Source organism: Ranitomeya imitator, chromosome 7 (assembly GCF_032444005.1).
Source record: "Ranitomeya imitator isolate aRanImi1 chromosome 7, aRanImi1.pri, whole genome shotgun sequence".
Classification (NCBI taxonomy): Eukaryota; Metazoa; Chordata; class Amphibia; order Anura; family Dendrobatidae; genus Ranitomeya; species Ranitomeya imitator.
In genome coordinates, this window is record NC_091288.1 from 64396084 (window position 1) to 64418464 (window position 22381).

The following is a 22381-nucleotide window of genomic DNA, read 5'->3' on the forward strand; positions in this document are numbered from 1 at the left end:
ACATCTCATGAACCACTGTTCAATGCATCATTCAAAATTGGAAGGGGTATGGTACCACTGCAAACCTATCAAGACATGGCCGTCTTCCAAAACTGACATCCCAAGCAAGGAGAACACTAATTAGAGAAGCAGCCAAGGAGACTCATGGTCATTCTGGAGGAGCCTTAATGATCCACAGCGCAGGTGAGAAAATCTGTCTACAGGACAAATATAAGATATATAAGCCACAAATCAGGTCTTTATGGAAGCATGGCAAAAAGAAAGCCAGTTTTGAAAGCAAGGCATAAGAAGCCTTTTTAGCAGTTTGCAAAAAACAATGTAGGGGACATAGCATGCGGAAGAAGGTGATCAGGTCAAATGATAACAAAGTAGACCATTTTTGGGGTAAATGCAAAATGGTATGTGTAGCGGAAAACTAGCATTGCGGTCACCGTGAATACACAATCCCCACCATCAAACATGGTGATGGCAGCATCATGCTGTTGGGATGCTTCTCTTCAGCAGAGACAGGCAAGCTGGTCAGAATTGATGGGAAGATGTATTGAGCGAAATATAGGGAAATCCAGGAGGAAAACACGTTAGAGGCAAAAGATTTGAAAGTGGAGCGTAGGTTAACCTTCCAGCAGAACAACAAGCATATACATACAGCCAGAGCTGCAATTAAATGGTTTAGATTAAAGCACATTCATGTGTTTAAATGGTCCAGTCAGAGTGCAGACCTGAATCCCATTGAGAATCTGAGGAATGACTTGAGAATTGCTCTTCACAGACACTGCCCATCCAATCGCACAGTTCTAAAGATATTTTACAAAGAAGAATGGGCAAAAATTCCAGCCTCTAAATGTGCAAAGCTGACACATACATGGTTCCAAAGACTTGTTACAGTAATTGCAACGAAAGGGGGTCCTACAAAGTATTGACTCAGGGGGACTGAACACAACTGCATGTCACAATTTTCAGTTTTATATTTTTTTAATTATTTAAAAAACCACGTATCATTTCCTTTACAGTTCACAAATACTTGATACTTCGTGTTGGCATATCACAGAAAGTCCCAATAAAATACATTTAAGTTTGCGTAACCTGGTAAAATGTAGAAAGGTACACAAGTTATGAATACTTTTTCAAGAAACTATATATCTCTAAGAGCCCAAGAGGATGTAATAAAAGCTTGTATTTATATTTCACCTTTTTTCAGTTTGTATTAGAAATTGCTCTGCTTTTTCCACATCTTTTTCTTTGAAATTTTGACACATATAAAGTGACTCGATGAATCCAATAAATTCTGGAATAGACATCGGAACCTTCTGCGATATTTCGGTGATACTGTAACAGAAGAGATGTTTATGATATATTTTATCTGGCAAAGTACACAATTAAATATTTTTACATATACTGTATTAACAATAGTATGAACAAGACAATAATATTTTGCATCGGTGGACAAAGAACTGGGTGCAGTTGTAAGCCGTGGTCCGAGGTGGGCTCCCCAGGATACAGCAAATCCTTGGACAGCAGTAAACACTAACATTTGAAAATTAACTTTTAATGTTAAACTCAGACTTGTTACGCTTCCACCAACCAACAAAATGTTACAGGACAATTCAGAAATGGTCGGAGCCACTGTGCTGCGTCACTCAGTAGGCACAGAAATGTTGACTACGTTACTATAATTTACCTAATGGTGCACATGCCTAATGAATTACTGAGCATTTACCTGGAAAACTGTAGTCAAATGAATCCCAGGGGTGGCCTATTGGTGATGCAGCATGGCAGCTTCCAAACTTAACAAAACAACTCTAAACCCATAAGGTAGAACCCGGCTATTGAATTACAGTGGGGAAAAAAGTATTTAGTCAGCAACCAATTGTGCAAGTTCTCCCACTTAAAAAGATGAGAGAGGCCTGTAATTGACATCATAGGTAGACCACAACTATGAGAGTCAAAATGAGAAAACAAATCCAGAAAATCACCTTGTCTGATTTGGCAAGAACTTGTCTGGTTGCTACAAGTGTAGCAGATGTGTAGCATGTGGTAAGGCTTCTTTCACACTAGCGTCGGGCCGAGGTTAGCGACGCTAGCGTTGTCTCCACCGCACAACGGGTGCAGCGGATGCTACTTTTCAGCGCATCCGCTGCCCCATTGTGAGGTGCGGGGAGGTGGGGGCGGAGTTCCGGCCGCGCATGCGCGGTCGGAAAAGACGGTCCGTCGGCTGCAAAAAAGTTACATGGAACGTTTTTTGCAGCCGACGGTCCGCCACAACACGGCGCAACCATCGCGTAATGTTAGTCGTTTTCTGCAAAACGACGCATTGTGACAGATTGCAGTTAACGCTAGTGTGAAAGTAGCCTAATACTGAAGTTGGAAAATTCTTATATGCCACTATTAACGGTGATCTGCCCCTCGCAACGTACTGGAAGCACCTTCTTCAGGTATAACGGAAGCAGTATATGGGTTTCATCACTCGTGAGGTTCACGCATGTGCCCAGCCGTGGGTGCACCGGATATTGATGCAATTATCCATATATCATCATGATTGGGCGAGAGGTGTTCCCCCTCTATCCAACTGACTGCCTATTGGATATTTGTTGAACAGGTGACTAATGCCATGTGTTTTGGGTTATGCAAATGTCTATATAAGTGGATCTTGCCATGAAGTTTTCCATATGGGAGGCTCTTTCTTTCTAGCTGACATGGTGGAGCCCTCCTTTTTTGGCTGCCATATCCCATGATGATTCCTGGTTGGATGAAACGCATCGGGCATGGTTCTCTTTGAAATGGCACAAAGATCCTGACAGCTGATTGCTGCACTTCAGGTTTTGACCGCAAGTTTACCACGCTCGCGCACCACCGCAGAGAAGCCCCAGGGAGCGTGTGTCACTGTCCAGGACAGCGCTCCCGAAGAAAATTTATTCCTGAGCTGCTACTATAATTTCTACAGAGGAGGACTTGAGTGGAAACCCTTTGATTCAGACTGCAACATTGCCTCTAGCAGGTGAAATAAAGGTAACTTCAGCACTATGCACTTTCTTCAGTTTGATATGTGACTTTGCAAAACTTAAGACTTTTGTACACCAATTGCTTCATCTGGATATTCTTGGACTATATGGACTCTTCTTTGGTCTAGAGCATTGTTTCCAAAACTCCAGTCCTCACGGACCCCACGGGTCATGTTTTCAGGATTTCCATAATGTTGCACAGGTGAGACAACTCCTGATGCCTTGATGATACTTCCACTACTTGCACAATACTAAGGAAATCCTGAAAACATGACCCATGGCGTCCATGAGGACTGGAGTTTGGAAAACACTGGTCTAGAGTATAATTATACAGATTCTGTGACATTTTTATGATGTTTAATCTTACAGTTCTATTTTAAACTTTATTTCTATTAAACATTTTTTCACTCTTTCTCAATTTAATGAAAGGGTTTTTATGGTGCAGACTTTGGTATAATTGACTTTGGTTTATGAAGACGTTGTGGTATTGTCCTGTTTGCAGCTAATATCCTTTTCTCATTGATTAGACTAGCGCCTGTCTATAGATTTATACTTTATATGTAAAAACTTACTGTTTCTTGTCTTTTAGTGGAATCGCCTCATAGATGTTTTGGTACTGACAAATCATTTCATCTGTTGTATTATCAACATGGTCGAACAAAGTAACCCATGCCTGCAAAAAATGTTTTCATAAAAATGTGGTTATTAGCTATATTTGTTGACATGGTTTCGGTTTCGCATCTTCACTAAGCAATAGGTTTCTGAGATTACCACTTTTTTCACAGGTGCTTCTCTTTTGTGATTCCTACTAAAGATTTGGCTTTTTATTGACTACATTTTTCTGGTCACTGCTTGCATGGTGACAGATTATTCTCTTTAAAGTCTTATAAATAGTCCCATGGAAGGGATTTTTTTTAAATTCATATTAACCTTCTGGACTATCTCTATTCTTCAATACTTAGCACTCACTTGACATTCACATTTTTCCACCTCCCCTGTATTCACTTATATGCGGTTGTCTAGTAGTTAATACCCCTTTAAAAAACATTTTGTTTTAACATACAAACTATATTTTGTACACAGACTTCCATTATATAGCCGCTGTCACACTTGCAACTGCAACTTGCAACTGCGAGAAACTCGCGCAAGTCTCTCGCCTCAATACCCGTAACTGCCGCCAGCGGTTCAGACTGGAGCGTTCAGCTGCATAGAAATACATGCAGCCGCACACTCCGATCCCGGGTATTGAGGCGAGAGACTTGCGCTAATTTCTCGCATTGCAGTTGCAAGTGTGACACCGGCCTTTGACTGATTCTTCAGCCGTTGCTCATACACTTCTTTTGAGCACTGATCTCCAGCTATGTCAACCCAGTAGGCCCACCATTCATGCAGGTCTTGTGTCAGGCCAACAATCTTTTAGAGGGCCAAGGCTCTGACTCAGCACTTAACCCTAATTTAACATATCACTAAAATTACCGTACACAACAATCTTATTTGGGCTGAATTGTGAGCCTGTGACTTGCTACTAGAGGGTATTTGTTAAAGAATAATTCACAAATTACATATTAGATCTTAGTAATAAAAAGTTTAGTATGTAGTATACCGTAATTACAAAAATTGCACTTGAAAGTGGAATTGAGTATGTTCTGTGTAGACAAAACAGTGGACCTTCTTCTGGTGGGCCTCGGAAACCTCAGTATAAGATCCCTTTCACACGTTTGCTTAAAATAAAGTACACGTGAGAAGTTTTGTTTTTACTATCCGTGTCGTTTTCTGTTGGCTGTCCATGTGTACGCGTGTACAATCCCTGTGTAGGTTGCGTACTCTCCGTGTGACACCCAAATGCCGTCCATGTGCACGTGCTTATCATCTGTGTGACATCCAAGTGCCGTTTGTGTTACACACACCAGAATAGGATACAGAATAGAAATTACAGATTCTAGGTATTAAAGATATGCAAAAATATAGACAAGTAGCATTCAAAAACAGCATAATTGAACTATACTATTCAAAAGGATAAGAGTAGACTATAAATACTACATACATTATATCCAAACTACATCAGTAAGTTACCTCTTTCAAAACTACATTCAGGTCATCATGAGACAAATGTTTGTATTCAAGCTCAAAGAATGGTACAAAAGCGTGGAAAGCCAGGCATCCTCTCGTCTTCAGCACTCAAACTGATTCATTGATAAACTTGTCTAATGTGAACCAATGGGCAGCAAGTCCAGAATGTACCAGGTCTACAGAAGCATCCATCAGTGGTAACTTCTCAGCCGGAGCCACCCTACAAAAGACAAATGTCACTTATACCATCTAATCCTCTCATTACACCAACAAAATTAGGAAATCCAGTCTAGTACTCACAAGTACGACACATTATTTGCGAGAGTCATTCTTTTTGCCACACTTATTTGGGATTCACTGACGTCTAGTCCAAGGACCTTCTTGAAGTGAGGAGCTAGAGGTTTAGTGTAACGTCCGGTCCCACAGCCAACACCCAGCGCCATGTCAAGGGGCCGCCAATTTGTCTAAAACAAAATTAAAATATACCCTTAAGTAAGTAAATAAGTAAATAGTAACAGTATAAGTAAATGTCACAGGGTACTTGGTTGCCACTATTTTGCCAAAAAATGTGTAAAAGGCATCCCACCGTGACAAAGGTGTACCGAATTGGGACGGTCCTATCCTATCCTGTCTCTTACCTTTTGTTAGCTGACCTCAATGTGAAGGGTAGAGCAGGACAAGGACCCGACTGTTCAGACACCTATCCATGGGAAGCTATATAGATGAAATGCCTAGCTCAGGAGGGGGACCATGCCCCTTTTTGTATAAAGTGCAAGAAACTATAGCAAAACCAAAGAATTGAGCTTGAACATAAGTTGGTATACGAGCAACTTGTCAGTGCAGGTTCAGACTGTGGTCATTTCATGCTATGGGCTGTGGGGAGGCTGAGCGTACTTGTCAGAAAGCCTAAAGGGATCGAATGAGAATCCTGAAGTGTGATGCACACATTGCTTATTTGTGACTTGCAGATTTGGTGCAGATTCAAGTCTGAAGCATGTCAATTCTTTCAGCATTTTTGCTGCATTTTTAACCCATCTTTCTTTTTTCATAAATTCAGGTGCTTCACAGGAACTGAAGCAGTGTGGAAGGACAATGAATATTTTTCCCTTTTTTCACAAAAATTTTACTTCAGCTCCAAATTTTTTATTTTCACAAGAATAGGAAGAAAACAGAACCTAAAATATATTGTACAATTTCTCCTGAATACGCCGATACCCCATATGTGGGGGAAAACCACTGTTTGGTTGCACGGCAGGGTTCGGAAGGGAAGGAGCACCATCTGACTTTTTGAAACCAAAAATGGAATTGAGAGCAGACATCACGTCGCGTTTAGAGAGCCCCTTATGTGCATAAACAGTGGACACCCCCAACAAGTGACCCCATTGTGGAAACTAGACACCTTAAGGAATGTATTTAGATCTGTCATGAGCACCTAGAACCTCCAGGTGTTTCACAGAGGTTTGTAACGTAGAGCTATGAAAATAAGAAAAATCACATTTTACCCACAAAATTGTACTTTTAACCCAATTGTTTTATTTTCACAAGGGTAACAGGAGAGAATGGACTCCAGAATTTGTTGTACATTTTCTACTGAGTATTCTGATGCCCCATATGTGGGAGAATACTACTATTTGGGAGCATGCCAGGGCTCAGAAGGAATGGAGCATAGCTTGACTTTTTGAATGCAAAAACAGCTGGAATGGAGAGCGGATGCCATGTCTCATTTGAAGGGCCCTTGATATGCCTAAACAGTGGAAACTCCCTACAATTGATCCCATTTTGGAAACTAGACCTCTTAGGGAACTTATTTAGATGTGTCATGAGCACCTTGAACCCCCCAGGTGTTTCACAGAATTTTATAACGTAGATCTGTAAAAAAAATGTTTTATTTTCACAAGGGTAACAGGAGAAAATGGACCCAAACATTTATTGTACAAGTTCTCCTGAGTATGTTGATACCCCATATGAGGAGGAAAACCACTGTTTGAACCCACGGCAGGGCTGTGAAAGAAAGGAGTGACGTTTTGGAATGCAGACTTGATGGAATGGTCTGCAGGTGTCATGTCTCGTATGGAGATCCCCTGATGTGCCTAAGCAGTGAAAACCCATCAAGAGTGACCCCATTTTGGAAACTATATCCCTCAAGGATTTTATTCAGGTGTATAGTGAGCATTTTGAACTCACAAGTATTACACAGAATTTTCTAACATTAGGTCATGATATCGAAAATTTTTCATTTTTTTCACAAAAATGTTGTTTTAGCCCCAAATTTGTAATTTTTTACAATGGATAATGGAGAAAATGAACCCCATAAATTGTTTCACAATTGTCCAGGAAGCAACTATACCCCATACGTTGTCAAAACGTCTGCTTGGGCACATGGCAGGGCTGGAAAAGAGCTCTATTTGCCTGGGATAGATTGTGAATGTTATGTAGCATTTGAAGAGCCCATGACATGTGAAACAGCAGAAACCACCAACAAGTGACCACATTTTGGAAACTAGACCCCTCAAAGTCTTAATCTAGGGTTGTAGTGAGTATTTTGAACCCATAGGTGTCTCACAGAATTTTATAATATTGAGACGTGGAAATATAACATTTTAGTGGTAAAAATGTAATTTTTGTATTTGCTGCAAATTTGTCAGGTACACAAGGGTTAATAAGTGAAATTATACCCTACAATTTATTGTGCAATTTGCTATGCTGTCCCATATGTTGTCAGAAATTATTGTTAGGCCGCACATCAGGGCTTTGAAGGAAGAAGCATTATTTGAGTTTTGGAGCCCAGATTTTGTTAGAATAGTTTGCGGAGCCCTGAAGGTGCCAAAATAGCAAAAAAAATCCCAAATTGCAAATCTGCCAGTCTAGTGCATACACATTGTGTACCCAGATAGTGTAGAGCCCCCATATATTGTAGCGCCACCATACATTGTGCCCAGCTTGTGCTTCTGGTGATACACACCCATAAATTAAGTGCCTTCTCTCAATTACTATAATGCCAAACATGTGACCATTTACTGTGGCTTAGGCACAGTGGGACTCAGAAGGAGGGAGCGTTTGGATTTGGGAGCACAAAATTCACTGGATTTTATTTGAAGTGGTGGGAGACATCACTTTTCCAGAGTCTTTGTTCTAGCAGTAATGTGGGAACCCCCTATAGTTCCACTGACAGATGACGAACCTGAGAGGGGGCTGGATTTGTGCGGGAAAAATTATGGTTTTTATCGGTAACATTTTGGGGTACGTAATATTTTTCTGTCACTACCAGAATAAGGCTGGATTGCATTCTTGTGTTCTACGCTGAGCACTTTCCTCGGGGTTTCCATGTAAATCCCACAAAAAAGGAATTCAGACAAAACTCCGTTTAGCATCTGCTCCGGTAGTATCCATCTTTTTAGGCCTGCACAGATCTGTGGTCATCCACATTTGTGCGCTAAAAAGACACTTAAAATGATGAAACACGGAATACAGACCAGTCCATAGTTACTTCATCTGCCTCCTAAGTGAGTGGTTCCACCCAAATTCTGTCTGAATCGCAGTTTTGGAGAATTTACACGGAAACCCCGGCATAAGCGCTCACCGGAGAGTGTAGGATAAATGTGAGCAGTGCCTTATTCTGATTTTGGGAGGTAGAATGAACAAGTAGACAGGAGTACAAAACAGTTCTTAGGCTGGTTTCACACTTGCGTTTTTGAATGCATGCGTTTTAAAAAAAAAACGCATGGTGCAAAAACGCATGTAAACGCGTGTAAACGCTGCGGTTTTTTGACGCACGCGTTTACCGCATGCGTCAAAAAACGCAGCGTTTACACGCGTTTACATGTGTTTTTGCATGCGTTTGCGTTTTTTAGAGCATTTTACAAAAAAAAAAAAAAAATACAAAAAAAAGGTAACCAGACACAACCAATGGGAATAGAGAGGGTGTATATGATTGTCTCTCAATATATAGACCCTATGGGTACAGAAATTTTCACAGCTTGCTACTGTTTCCGGTGTCATGATGGATCTTTCAATGGAGAGCTTTTATTTCAAACTGGAGTTCAGCTTCAAGATTTTCCTTGCCTGTGTTTTTGCTTGGGAGCAAGACCGAAACCGCCAAAGATGGAGAAGGAGACAGCGTCGGCGTTTTTGGAGGCACCCCATCATTGAAGTGCGTGAGAGCCGTGGAGCATATCACACGCTCTATGCGGAGCTGAATGCCAACCCGGAGAAATTCCAGGAATACACGAGAATGTCTCAAGAATCTTTCCGGGATTTACTGTCTCGTGTCGAAGGATCCATACGACGACAGGACACACGGCTCCGTAGAGCGATTCCACCCGAGGAACGTCTGTTAGTGACATTACGGTATGTTCCAAAACTAAACCAATGACCGTCAAATTTTTTGTTATGACATGTATTTTATGTTGTTTTTTTCTTTTTCTTATTTTTAAACACACCATTAAAAGAGCCGATTTTAAATGTTTTTTTTTGTTTCTTTTTCTTCTAGATTTCTTGCCATAGGAGAGAGTTTATCTTCCCTCCACTTCCAATACCGCCTTGGAATCTCAACCCTGTCTGGAATTGTTGTGGACACTTGTCGTGCGTTATGGAATGTACTCCGTGAGGAGTTTATACCAGTACCCACCGTGGAGATTTGGCGTGAAATTTCTGAAAAATTTTTGAATGTGTGTGATTTCCCCAACTGTATAGGCGCGGTGGATGGAAAGCACATCCGCATTATAAAACCTGCCAGAACCGGATCTGAGTTTTTTAACTACAAAAAATATTTTTCGGTAGTTCTCATGGCAATAGCGGATGCGGAGTGTCGCTTCATCGCCGTGGACATTGGAGCTTTTGGCCGTGGCAATGATTCCCAGACTTTTAAGAGCTCGGATATGGGCCGTCGTGTGTATGGCAACAATTTTAATTTTCCCACTCCACAGCCTCTCCCCAACACTCAAGGCCCACCGCTGCCATTTGTTATGGTTGGGGATGAGGCCTTCCAGATGTGTGAAAATCTCCTGAAGCCATATTCTCGTAGGGACTTGGACCACACTAGAAGAATATTCAACTACAGACTGACCAGGGCCGGAAGAATTGTAGAGTGCACCTTTGGCATTCTGGTTGCTAAATGGCGCATTCTTGCAAACAGCCATCAATCTAAAAGTGGAAACAGTGGACGAGGTGGTCAAAGCCTGTGTGGTTCTACACAATTACCTCATTGCTAAGGAGCGACCCCACATTGAACTTGATGAACCAGTTTCACACCCATTGCCTGATTTTCAGCATCACCCGATGCGGTCAACTGCAGCCGTTGGTCTTATGCGGGACCAATTTGCGGCCTATTTTGTGTCCGATATTGGACGGGTGTCATGGCAGGACAATGTTGTATAAATGTCCTGTTGTATGTTTCTCTTTACCAATTATTAAATACTGATACAAATTTTTAAAATTAATAAACTTGATTGTTGGTTGTGTTGACCATGTCTCCTATCTTTTTCCTCTCTAAACAAAGGTTGACCAAAGATGGGCAGTAGATATGTATATCATATTTTGTAATCCAAAACCAGGAGTGGGTGATAGATGAGGTAATATATATATATATTTTTTATCATATTTGACCTCTTATATTGTTGCACTCCCTATTTTGGTTTACAAATAATGATATAAAACACAGGCCACATACTTATAATAATGGAAAAAAATGTTGGTAATCTTCTTGACATCATTGCGTCAAGACTGTCACGCTCTCTATACCCATCAAGTCAAGTGTAAGAAATAATGAATTCATGATAAACATATACATGCTCATGAATTCACAATTTCTTAGACCTGGCCAGGTGAGCATAGATATGTAGCGTGTGACAACCATTGTCCCATCAGTTTGACAACCATTGTCACATAATGTGCTATATAAATAAGAGAATATGGTGAATATACAAGGCAGTATTCAACTCAATAGGTCAGGTGTCTATTTTGACATCTGACCGGTTCAGTTGAGTACTGAACTTGATTTCCACCATTTTCTCTTTGTACAGTGACACTACACTAGGTACAAAAATTAGAGTATGGAAATAACTAATATTTTTTTGGCCAACTCATATCTGTATACTGAAGAAACACATATAGATGCAGTCTTGTATTTTATACTACTGGAGATATGTTTTGGCTAAAAGAATAAGTGTGTGGTGAAGTTTATTGGTGTGTATTGAGAGCGGTGAAAGACACAATAAACCAAGCATAATTGTTGCAAATAAACTTTTCTTTTATTGAGTTAACAACCAAATTTATTTTTTTGTACCGTGACGGGTTGTACCGCGACGGCTTGGGGTAGAGTGACGTAACCGGGGGGTGTTGAGAACTGAAGCCTGGCTCACCGTGGAGGAGGCAGAGGTGGCAGGAGAAGGGGCAATAAAACTGGAAGGGTCTGGAAGTTCGGGGATGGGGCTTAAAACATGAGGGGCTTGAGACACACTGGAAGGGTGAGACACAACAGACAATACAGACACATCGGTAGGTGATGGGGGAGGAATACTCAGAGTTTTTTGTTTTTTATGTGTTTTGGGGGTTTTCCTTTGGGTTTTCCTTGTAGGGGGATGTCTTCTTTGGCTAATTGGATGTTGAGTGTTGGCGGGAGACACGTCAGGATCCGGCTCCACAATAACACAGTCCGTCTCCATTGTGGAGCGCTCGGCAACGTCAGAGTCCAACTGCATCATAGTGGGGGGGGGAAGATAAAGCCCTGCCAGGGTCCTGGTGCCTCGTTGGGGGGGGAACATAAAACCCTCCCAGGATCCTGGTGCATCGTTGGGGGGGAACATAAAACCCTCCCAGGGTCCTGGTGCATCGTTGGGGGGGGGAACATAAGCCCATACCAGGGTCCTGGTGCATCGTTGGGGGGGACCTAAACCCCTCCCAGGGTCCTGCTGCATTGCTGGTGGGGGGAACATAAAGCCCTGGCAGGGTCCTGCTGCATCGGGGTGGGTCCTGCCCGGAAAGCCATGGCTTGGTCCTGCTGCATCGTGGGGGGGCCGGTGCGATACGCCATGCCTGGGTCCTGCTGCATGGGGGGGGCCATCCTATACGCCTGGCCTGGGTCCTGCTGCATTGGGGGGTGTCCTGCCCGGAAAGCAATGCCTCGGTCCTGCTGCATCGGGGGGGCCTGTTATGACCTGGTGGTTAGGAGCACCCGGAATGACCTGATAGTTAAACCTCATACAGGACGAGCTCTGGGATGTGGGAACTCTGCTGACCGCAAGCCCTAATCCTTTCACACACACTTGAAGTTGCCGTGGAGCGCTCCTGACCAGACCTAGGCGCCTCGTCACAGCCTAAGAACTATCTAGCCCTAGAGATGGAAAATAAAGCCTACCTTGCCTCAGAGAAATTCCCCAAAGGTAAAGGAAGCCCCCACAAATATTGACTGTGAGTAAAGATGAAAGTCACAAACGCAGAAATGAAACAGGTTTCAGCAAAGGGAGGCCAGACTTACTAAATAGACAGAGGATACGAAAGGTAACTTTGCGATCAACACAAAAACCTACAAAAGACCACGCAGAGTGTGCAAAATAGACCTCCGCACCGACTCACGGTGCGGAGGGACCACTCTGCATCCCAGAGCTTCCAGCTAGCAAGACAAAATCATGATAACCAGCTGGACAAGAAAACAAAGAACAAATAATGACTATCAGGAACTTAGCTTCTGCAGGAGAAGGCAGGTCACCAGAGAGATCCAGGAGCGAACTGAACAAATGCAAAAACATTGACAGCTGGCATGGAGTAACGATCTGAGAGGAGTTAAATAGAGCAGCCAACCAAAGGATAAACCACGTCACCTGTGTAAGGAACCTCAGAAGCCGCAGCTTCACTCATAGCCACCAGAGGGAGCCCATACACAGAACTCGCCGAAGTACCATTCACGACCACAGGAGGGAGCTCGACAACAGAATTCACAACAGGAGCTGGTCCGATATGCCATGCCTGGGTCCTGCTGCATCGGGAGGGGGCCGGGCCGATAAGCCACGCCAGGGTCCTTAGTCATCGTGGTGTCAGCGAAGGAGGTCCAAGCCAGAGCAGCGGTTGTCACGGTGGTGGCGGTGGGATGTCCAACAGCACTCGTCATCGTGTTGGCGCTGTAGTGGAGTACACCTGTGGAGTGAATAGAGGTGGCCGTGCAGTGGTATGCAGCAGAGGTAAGAATGGTGGTTAATCGTGACAGTGAAGGCACAGTTGGATATGCCGCCACATTACGACTCTGACTCTGCTGCATAGCCTGCACAAAAGCAACATTGCAGGCCTGCATCACACTCAGCTGGAGATCAGGGCTAAGGTGTTCCGACATGCCCTGTTGTATTTGATTAAAAAAATGATGAGCTGGCTTCTGGAGGTTGGCTTTAACTTGATCAACGCTTTTGGTGACATCCTGGATGCGGCAATCTAAGAGGTTATGGCACACATCCATTCTGTCACCTAAAGCCTTGATTGCTTCGTGTAAAACCGAGCTCAAGTGCAAAAACTCGGGCATGAGGGACCTATCCGAAGCCCTCTATCGCTGCCAGGATGAGCCCGCAAAAATGGGTGCAGTGAAAGAGGACTGCGAAAGGGGAAGACCTGATGGGCCAGCCCCCTGGTCTCCAGTGAGTGTGGAAGACCCACCTGCTGCTGCACTGCACGATTCTCTGCACGAAGGTCCTTGTTGAAGCGGTCCTTCATGGAACGCCAACGTGTTCTTATTTTGTCCACTGTGAAATAACAAAAACATATAATGGTCAGAAAAAGTACTTTTGGCCGTGCTCTCTTGACTGTGTGTGATGACAGAAACTCCGAAAAGTTTCTTTCATCACACACAGTCAAGAGAGCCCGGCCAAGGTCTCTGCTGCTTCACACTGCAGTGCAATACTTACCAAATGCATTACGGACCCGTGGCGGGGCATTCTCCCAGCCATCCCACAACGCTTGGGCCACCTCACTCCACAACCGACGGAGCGTATTATTGACTGCGTGCTGTGGATCCCGGCTGCCCCACAATGGGACTCGCTCCTGGACCAGGGTGATCAGGAGGTCATTATCGATCCGGTCGTCGTCCCGTTGTGAAATCTAAAAGTAAAAGAAAATCATATAAGTTTGCTCAATCACATTGGGAAAAAAAAAAACAGAAGATGAGAAAGGGCAGGAATATGAAAGTCAACTTTCAGAAAAGGATCATACAAGAAAAATTAAAAGAAAATCAAGGATACAGAAAGGAAGATTCAAGAATATTACAATGAGGACAGTCTGCCTTGTATACATACCCGCTGCCGTCTTCCCACCGGACCTTGACTCCGCTGCTCCGTCCCTCTCTGTCCCTCAGTTGAAGTGCTCTATAAAAAAAAAAAAAAATCAAATTGTCTCATGTGTCGATGTGACAGTCAATACTTACCAAGCTGAAGGACAAAAAACTAACCTCACTGACATGATCCACTTCTGACTGACGTGGCTCAAACTCCTCATCAGATGAAGACTCCGCAGAAGACATTCTGATGCATGTTGAAATAAAAAAAAAGAAGAAATTAGGACATGTAGATCCAAAAAATTAAAAATAAATGCATTGGCTAGGATATACTCACATTGCTCTGGGTCTTGTCCACCAATGCGTCCGAGCAGGGTCTTGTCTTCTTTGGAGTCTGATGAGAAGTGACCAGAAACTTCCCCCAACCTTCCTTTTATAACCCTGCTGCTATGGGGGAGGCTTATCAGTGTCTAGACAACCTTATCTACAGTCTATTCAACATTTGTTAAAAAAAAACGCATGCGTCAAAAAAACGCATGCAAACGCATGTACAAAAAAACGCATGCGTCCCCATTGACGCCAATGTATTTTTGGTCCAAAAAAAAACGCATGAAAACGCATGCGTTTTTTTGTGTCCAAAAAACGCCTCTCAAAAATACTACAAGTTGCATTTTTGAAAATGAACGCATGCAGTAAAAAAAAACGCATGCGATTGAAAATGCGACCGAACGCGTACACAAAAAAACGCATGCATTTTCAATGTTAAATATAGGGAAAAAAACGCATGCGTTTTTTTTGTGCAAAAAACGCTGCAGACAAAAACGCAAGTGTGAAACCACCCTTATATATATTTTTGCGCAGTTCACCATGCGTAATAAGTGATAAGGTGGATTTATTCTTTGGGTCGATGTGATTACAGCGTTACCAGATTTTTATAGTTTTTTTTAAGGTTTTGTTGCTATCACAGTAAAATGCTTTTTTTATTGCCATATTCTGAGAGCTGTAACTTCTTTATTTTTTGGCAAACAGAGCTGTACAAGGGCTTATTTTTTGCAGGTTGGGTTGCAGAGGTTTTTGGTACCATCATGGGGTACATAATATTTTTGGGTTGCTTTTTATTCAAATTTTTTCAGATATAAAAAAGTCAAAAGACCAAAGTCAAAGTAAGCACAGAAAAATACCAAGGCCGAGGAAGGCTAAAGCCTTGCTCCCTAAATAAATGCATAAATGCAAAGAAATACCTTAGTTAGTGTAATACTCCTTAGCTATAACAACACAGAGCACCATGGAGTACAAAGAACACCAAAAGGTAAAATAAAACCAAAAAATAATTTATTGAGTCAAAAATACATACAGATAATGCTAGCCAAATAATTTAGGCATCAAAGAAAAGAGGGGAATAAGTACAAGAGACATGCTGGCACAGCAGGAGGACCAAACAGTATGAACAATAAAATCGCCAGAGGTGGGAGAAACAATACCCCGATCAAGACATAGTGAGTATTTTTGACTTAATAAATGATTTTTCAGTTTTATTTTACCTTTTGGTGTTCTTTGTACTCCATGGTGCTCTGTGTTGTTATAAAATGATCAAAACCCAGTAATTCAGTTATTGTTTTTATTTTATTTTTTGTGTGCTGTTCACCGTGTGGTGAAAGTGATAAGACTGATTTGTTCGTCGGGTCGGTATGATTACAGCGATACCAGATTTACAGTGCCTTGCGAAAGTAGTCGGCCCCCTGGAACTTTTCAACCTTTTCCCACATATCATGCTTCAAACATAAAGATACCACATGTAAATTTTTGGTGAAGAATCAACAACAAGTGGAACACAATTGTGAAGTTGAGCGAAATTTATTGGTTATTTTAAATTTTTACGGAATATTATTCGGCTCCTTTACTTAGTTAGTACTTAGTTAATACTTAGTTAATACTTTGTTGCGCCACCTTTTGATGTGATTACAGCTGCAAGTAAGCAGTTGAATGATTTACAGCTATTAACCAGGCTGAGTACATGTGGGGGTTGCTTGGTTGCTAGTGAATCCCCACATGAAATCAAGCAGGCTAGTAGCTGTAAATCATTCAACTGCTGTGATGAAAACTAAATCTCTGAGCAGTCATAAATACTCCGAGGTCACCTGAGCGTGCTCTGGAAAACCCGAGCAATGAGTACACTCGCTCATCACTAGAGTTGAGCGACTTTTACTTTTTTTGGATCGAGTCGGGTTTCGCGAAACCCGACTTTGTCAAAAGTCGGGACGGGTGAAATCGGCCGATTATTTCGAAAAGTCGGGGGCCAACTGAAACATGAAATCCAATGCAAGTCAATGGGGAATCAAAGTTGGCAGTGAGTGGACAGGAAAACACCTACAGTGCCCATTTTAATGCCAAAAACATCAATTCTTATTACTTAAGCTTGTTAATCTTAATTTACTTTATAATAATAGTTAGGCATTGAAAACTGGGGGTCATTTGGCTAAAGTTGTGGGGGGTAGGGCTGGCTCAAGATTTTCGTGGGGCCAGGAAACGCGGAATACGTCATGGCGGTGGAGCAGGGAGAGGTAAGTATTTCAACTTTGAAAGTGCTGTGATCCTGAGCAAGCAGAGGGGGGCCACTCGTTGGCACTGGCACAAGGCCCCTCATAGTACGGCGGTGTGTTTGACGGCGGGTGGCACCTCCCACTTCCAGAGACACTTTTGTGTACTATGAGGGGCCCTGTGCCAGTGATGTCGCCAACGAGTATGCCCCCCCACCTGATGAAGGAACCTGCACTTTCATCTGCACCTTCCTCTTTTTCCCTGTGTAAGGTGTTATAGTATGCGGGAAGGGGAACCTGACTTTCAGCAGGGTCAGATTCTGGCTGTGTAGAGTGAAAGGGGAATGTAGTGGTCTAGTTCAATGTACCAGCAGACTCATCTAGCAGTGGCTGGGCAATGGGTAGGATGAGGAGGAAACACAGATAAAGGCCCAAATAATAAAGTAGGCTAAATGCATTTCAAAATTGGTAACAGGACTACACAGGTGGCATTGCTTTGTTCAGTGGAGGAAAACTGTAATGAGTGGCAGACAGTTAGTAGGCCCAAATAATAAAGTATGCTAAATGCAGTTCAAAATTGGTAACAGGACTAAACAGGCGGCATTGCTTTGTTCAGTGGAGGAAAACTGTAATGAGTGGCAGACACAGTTAGTAAGCCCAAATAATACAGTAGGCTAAATGTCTGCCAAAAAATTGTTCATAAATAAACAGGTGGGTGGGCTCCTCTGCTGAGTAGCAGACAGTGGTAGTAGGCTCAAAGTATTAACTGGTCTAAATGGAGGCCAGGGCCTCTGTATATTTTAACTATCATCTATCATTTCAACAAATTTGTATTGGCAGTGCCATTGAAGGATTTAACAGCACAGACTACACAGTGGTGGAGCAGGGAGAGGTAAGTATTGCAAGTGGTAGAGCACTGTTCGAGCTGGGGGGAACACTCTCTCGTGGGCGGCGGTACTGGCACAGGGCTCCTCATATTATGACAGTGTGTCTGACGTTGGTTGTGCACCACCACCGTCAGAGACACTTCATTGTACTATGAGGGACCCTGTGCCAGTGCCATCACCCAAGAGTCGGCCCACCCACCTGTCCAGGCAAACGGCACTAACACGGGTGCTTGCGCCAGGTGGTGACCTCGGCCCTGTGGGGGGAGTCAGCCCGTTTAAGGAGGTATAAAAATGGCCTATGGTGGACATTCAGCAGCTGTAAATGGAGGAATTGGAGAAGTCAGTAAGAGGAAGCCAAAAGCAAGACATTTTTCAGGCAAGCTACGTGTCAGCAGGGGAAGGTGGGGCAAAATAATTTGAAATCCATGATTGGTTCATTTTAATGATGGTTAGATCATCAACATTCTGGGTAGCCAGATGTGTCCTTTTTTCGGTAAGTATTGAACCAGCAGCTCTGAAGACTCTTTCTGATAGCACACTAGAAGCAGGGCAAGCGAGCTCCTGTAATGCATATTCTGCCAATTCAGGCCAGGTGTCTATTTTAGATGCCCAGTAATCAAAGGGGAATGACCTGTGAGGGAGAACATTGATAAGGGAGGACCGTGTAAGGTGCTATAGCGTTCGGGATGGGGCACCATAGTCTCATCAGGGTCCGATTATGGCTGCGAGGGCAGTGTAGTGATCTGAGTCAATGGAACAGCAAAATAATCTAGCTGTGGCTGTGCATCAGTGCACTCCATGTCCGATTCATCTTGTAATGGGCAGTTAACAATTTCCCTTTCTAACCCAGGCACCGTATGTGTAAAGAGCTCCATGGAGTAACCTGTAGTGTCGCCTGGCACATTCTTCACTTTTGGTTTGGGTGAAGGACAGAAGGAAACGCCTTCTTCCTGACCGGGAGCATCCACTGATGACTCATTGCTTTTATATTTGGAACTTTCTGAAGAGGAGGCGAAAGAGCTAGAGGCTTAGTCAGCAAGGAAAGCCAAAAATTTTTCCTGCTGCTCCGGCCTTAAAAGCTGTTTTCCTACTCCAAGATAAGGGAGCCTTCGAGGCCTTGTGTAGCCAGACAATGACGCTGGCTCAACACCTCCAGCCTTAGGTGCTATTGTGCTTTTGCCACTACCACCAGATGCACCACCACCACCATCAGCACCAGCTGGCAGCCGCCGCCCACGGGCTCTTCCACCAGACTTCCTAATTTTTTGGAAAATCTAACCAAAATAACAACCGTTATATGGTACTGTAAAACAAGGTAGAAGGTGTATATAAACTTGTTGAGAATTTAAATGTCCCTTTTTTGGGGGGAGACTGAACCAAAACTCAGGCCCTGTGCATAAAACAACACAATGTAAGTGGCAGAAAGTGGCTGGCTGATATACGACAAACTAAGAGGACTGAAATATATCCACTTTGTGAGAATTTGAATCTCACTTTTTTTTAGGGAGACTGAACCAAAACTCAGGCCCAGTGTATATAACAACGCAATCTAAGTGGCAGAAAGTGGCTGGCTGACATACGACAAACTAACAGGACTGAAGTATATCCACTTTGTGAGAATTTGAATCTCAATTTTTTGGGGGGAGACTAAACCAAAACTCAGGCCCAGTGTATAAAACAACACAATGTTAGTGGCAGAAAGTGGCTGGAAGATATATGAAAAAATACAAGGACTGTAATACAATTTCAATCTCCCTACAATGATCTCAGGAAAAGTATGGCAGCAATAAAAAAGACTGTTGCACACAAAAGTGTGGACAAATAAACAAGATAACTGTGCAGAAAGGAGCAACAGGATTTTTGCTTTTAAAAAAGCAGTTGGTTTGCACAGCAGCGTGCAAACAGCAATGCAGCTATCAGGGAGCCTTTTAAGGCAGCCTAATAAGCTACAGAGCTGATGCACAAAAATATAGCCTCCTCTGTCCCTGCAAAAAAATGGTGGTGTTGGACAGTGGAAATCGCTACAGCACAAGCAGTTTGGGGGTTAACCTTCCCTCCCTAACTATATCCCTTCTTCTGATGAAGCTGCAGCAACCTCTCCCTATGCTAAGATTGGCAGAAGTAAGATGGCGGTCAGCGTGCACGCCCCTTTATAGCTCCTGTGATGCCGCAGAAAGCAAGCACTGTCATGCTCTTCTTTAAGATGGTGGGTACCAAGACCTATGTCATCACGCTGCCCACACTCTGCATCCTCCTTCATTGGCTGAAAAATGGCACTGAAAGCATCACATGAAACGCGACTTTTGCGAGCAGATGGGCGACCTCATGCCCGATCCCACACTATGATCGGGTCGGGGTTCATGAAACCCGACTTTGCCGAAAGTCGGCGATTTTTGAATTTGTCCGATCCGTTTAGCTCAACCCTACTCATCACTAGTTCCTATACTACAAAAAGGGGTGATTATTGCGTCTCTATGCTATGATCTGGAAAAAGAGTTTGTTGATGCTCAGGGGGATTCCCCTGCTGCTTTTCCGTTAGGTAAACTGTGCCTGTAAATTCCCATCTGAGAGTTCCTAGTGAATATCATGATATCATTCCTAGTGAATATCATGATTCCGCCTTGGCCAGACATCTTGGTGGTCAGAGGTAAATTGGGATGTCCGGGAGAATGTACCCGCTTGTAGTGTCTGTGCATGTTCTAAACCCTCTCATGCTCATCTATTGGGGTCTCTCCAACCATTGGTGATTCCCTGTAGACCTTGGACTCATTTAGCAGTCGATTTTATTACTGATCTACTCAGGTTGGCGAGTAATACTGTAATTTTGGTGGTGGACAGATTCAGTAAAATGTCTCATTTTATTGTGCTAGCGGCTTTACCTAACGCTAAGACCTTGGCGCATATTTTCATCAGAGGGATTATAAAATTACATGGGATCTCTACAGATATTGTTTATGACCAGATTGTGCAGCTTATTTCCAAATTTTGGAGGGCATTTTGCACTTGTTTGGAGATCCATCTGTCATTCTCTTCAGCATTTCACCCGCCGTCTAATGAGCAAACTGAATGGGTTTACCAGAATCTTGTCACTTATCTGAGAATCAGGAGGATTGGGTTACCTACTTACCTTTAGCTGAATTCGCAGTAAATAATCGTTGTCATGAGTCTACTGGTAAGTCCCCTTTTTTTGGAGCATATGGGTTTCATCCTCAGTTCAGCTCATTTAACAGGAGTCTTTCTTCTGGAATATCTGAAGAAGAATGGTCTTCATCATCAATTACTTCTGTGTGGCAAGCGGTTCTTGATAATTTGAGGAAGATGGGGTCCAAATATAAAAGTTTGGCTGATTGGAGATGTTTGGTGGGTCTGGCCCTGTGTGTTGGTGACTTGGTGTGGTTGTCCTCAAGGAACATTAAGTTGAAGGTTTGCACTTGGAAACTGAGTCACAGGTTCATTGGTCCTGAGGAAAGATTGAGGCCGTCGTCAATCCCGTAGCATTCCGTCTTGCTTTGCGGCCCACCTTTAGGATACATAATATGTTTCATCGATCTCTTCTCAAAAATATGTTGTGTCCTCTGTACCATCACTGCCACTGCCATCCCCTGTCATTGTGGATAGAAATGTACAAATTTCAGATAGCAAAGATCATTTATTCTTGCTTAGTTTGTAGGTCGCTTCAGTATCTGGTACACTGAAATGGTTAGAGTCCTGAATAGAGTATGTGGGTACCAGCATCTGACGTTAATGTGCCAGGCTTGGATCTTTTAATGTGGCACACACTGATAAACCCAGTTTCCAGAGGTCCCTTGTAGAAGGGGGTTACTGTCACAGGTTTACCGCAACAGAGAGGAGCCAGAGGACCAAAAAGTCTAATTCCTCCTACTCGTGCACTGAATAGAAGCACTTCACATTTATATTAAACAGTGTTAATTTATTTTGCCAGTGCAAAGGTTAATCTACTCTGTTGAGAGCTCTTGGAGTTAAGACTCTTAGCTGAGCACTGTTAGCCACTCCCATCTCCTATATAATCTTTGTCCTGACTAATACACATTGTCAGAGCTAGCTTTTGCTGCATGGTTAAGAGGTTGTTGGTGGTTATTTGAGTAGGTGGTTGCTAGGTTTTGAGTGTGTGATAATTCACTTTCTTCTCCTACTTTGGTTTAACCACATCCTCCACTCCCTGGTTCATACCTTGGGGCAGCACGGTGGCGCAGTGGATAGCACTGCAGCCTTGCAGCGCTGGGGTCCTGGGTTCTAATCCCACCCAGGACAACATCTGCAAAGAGTTTGTATGTTCTCTCCGTGTTTGCATGGGTTTCCTCCAGGCACTCCGGTTTCCTCCCACATTCCAAAGACATACTGATAGGGATTCTAGATTGTGAGCCCCATCGGGGACAGTGATGATAATGTGTGCAAACTGTAAAGCGCTGCGGAATATGTTAGCGCTATATAAAAAATAAAGATTATTATACCTTTGTTATATGTCTGTGTGTATTTCTATGTTTGGTATTTTCCATTTAATCCCTGTTCATATTACCTTGTTAAGTCTGGTTGGTGTATTGCAGTACACTACTACTCCCCTCTTACCTGGGTGGGAGAAGGGTACAGACAGAGGATAGATTTAGGAGCTAAGGCAAG

General features: G+C 43.1%; 1 pseudogene; it reads right to left on the reverse strand.

The window, feature by feature from the left end:
• LOC138646094 (uncharacterized) overlaps positions 1 to 22381 on the reverse strand; it is a 30962-nt pseudogene that overhangs the window by 5131 nt on the left and 3450 nt on the right.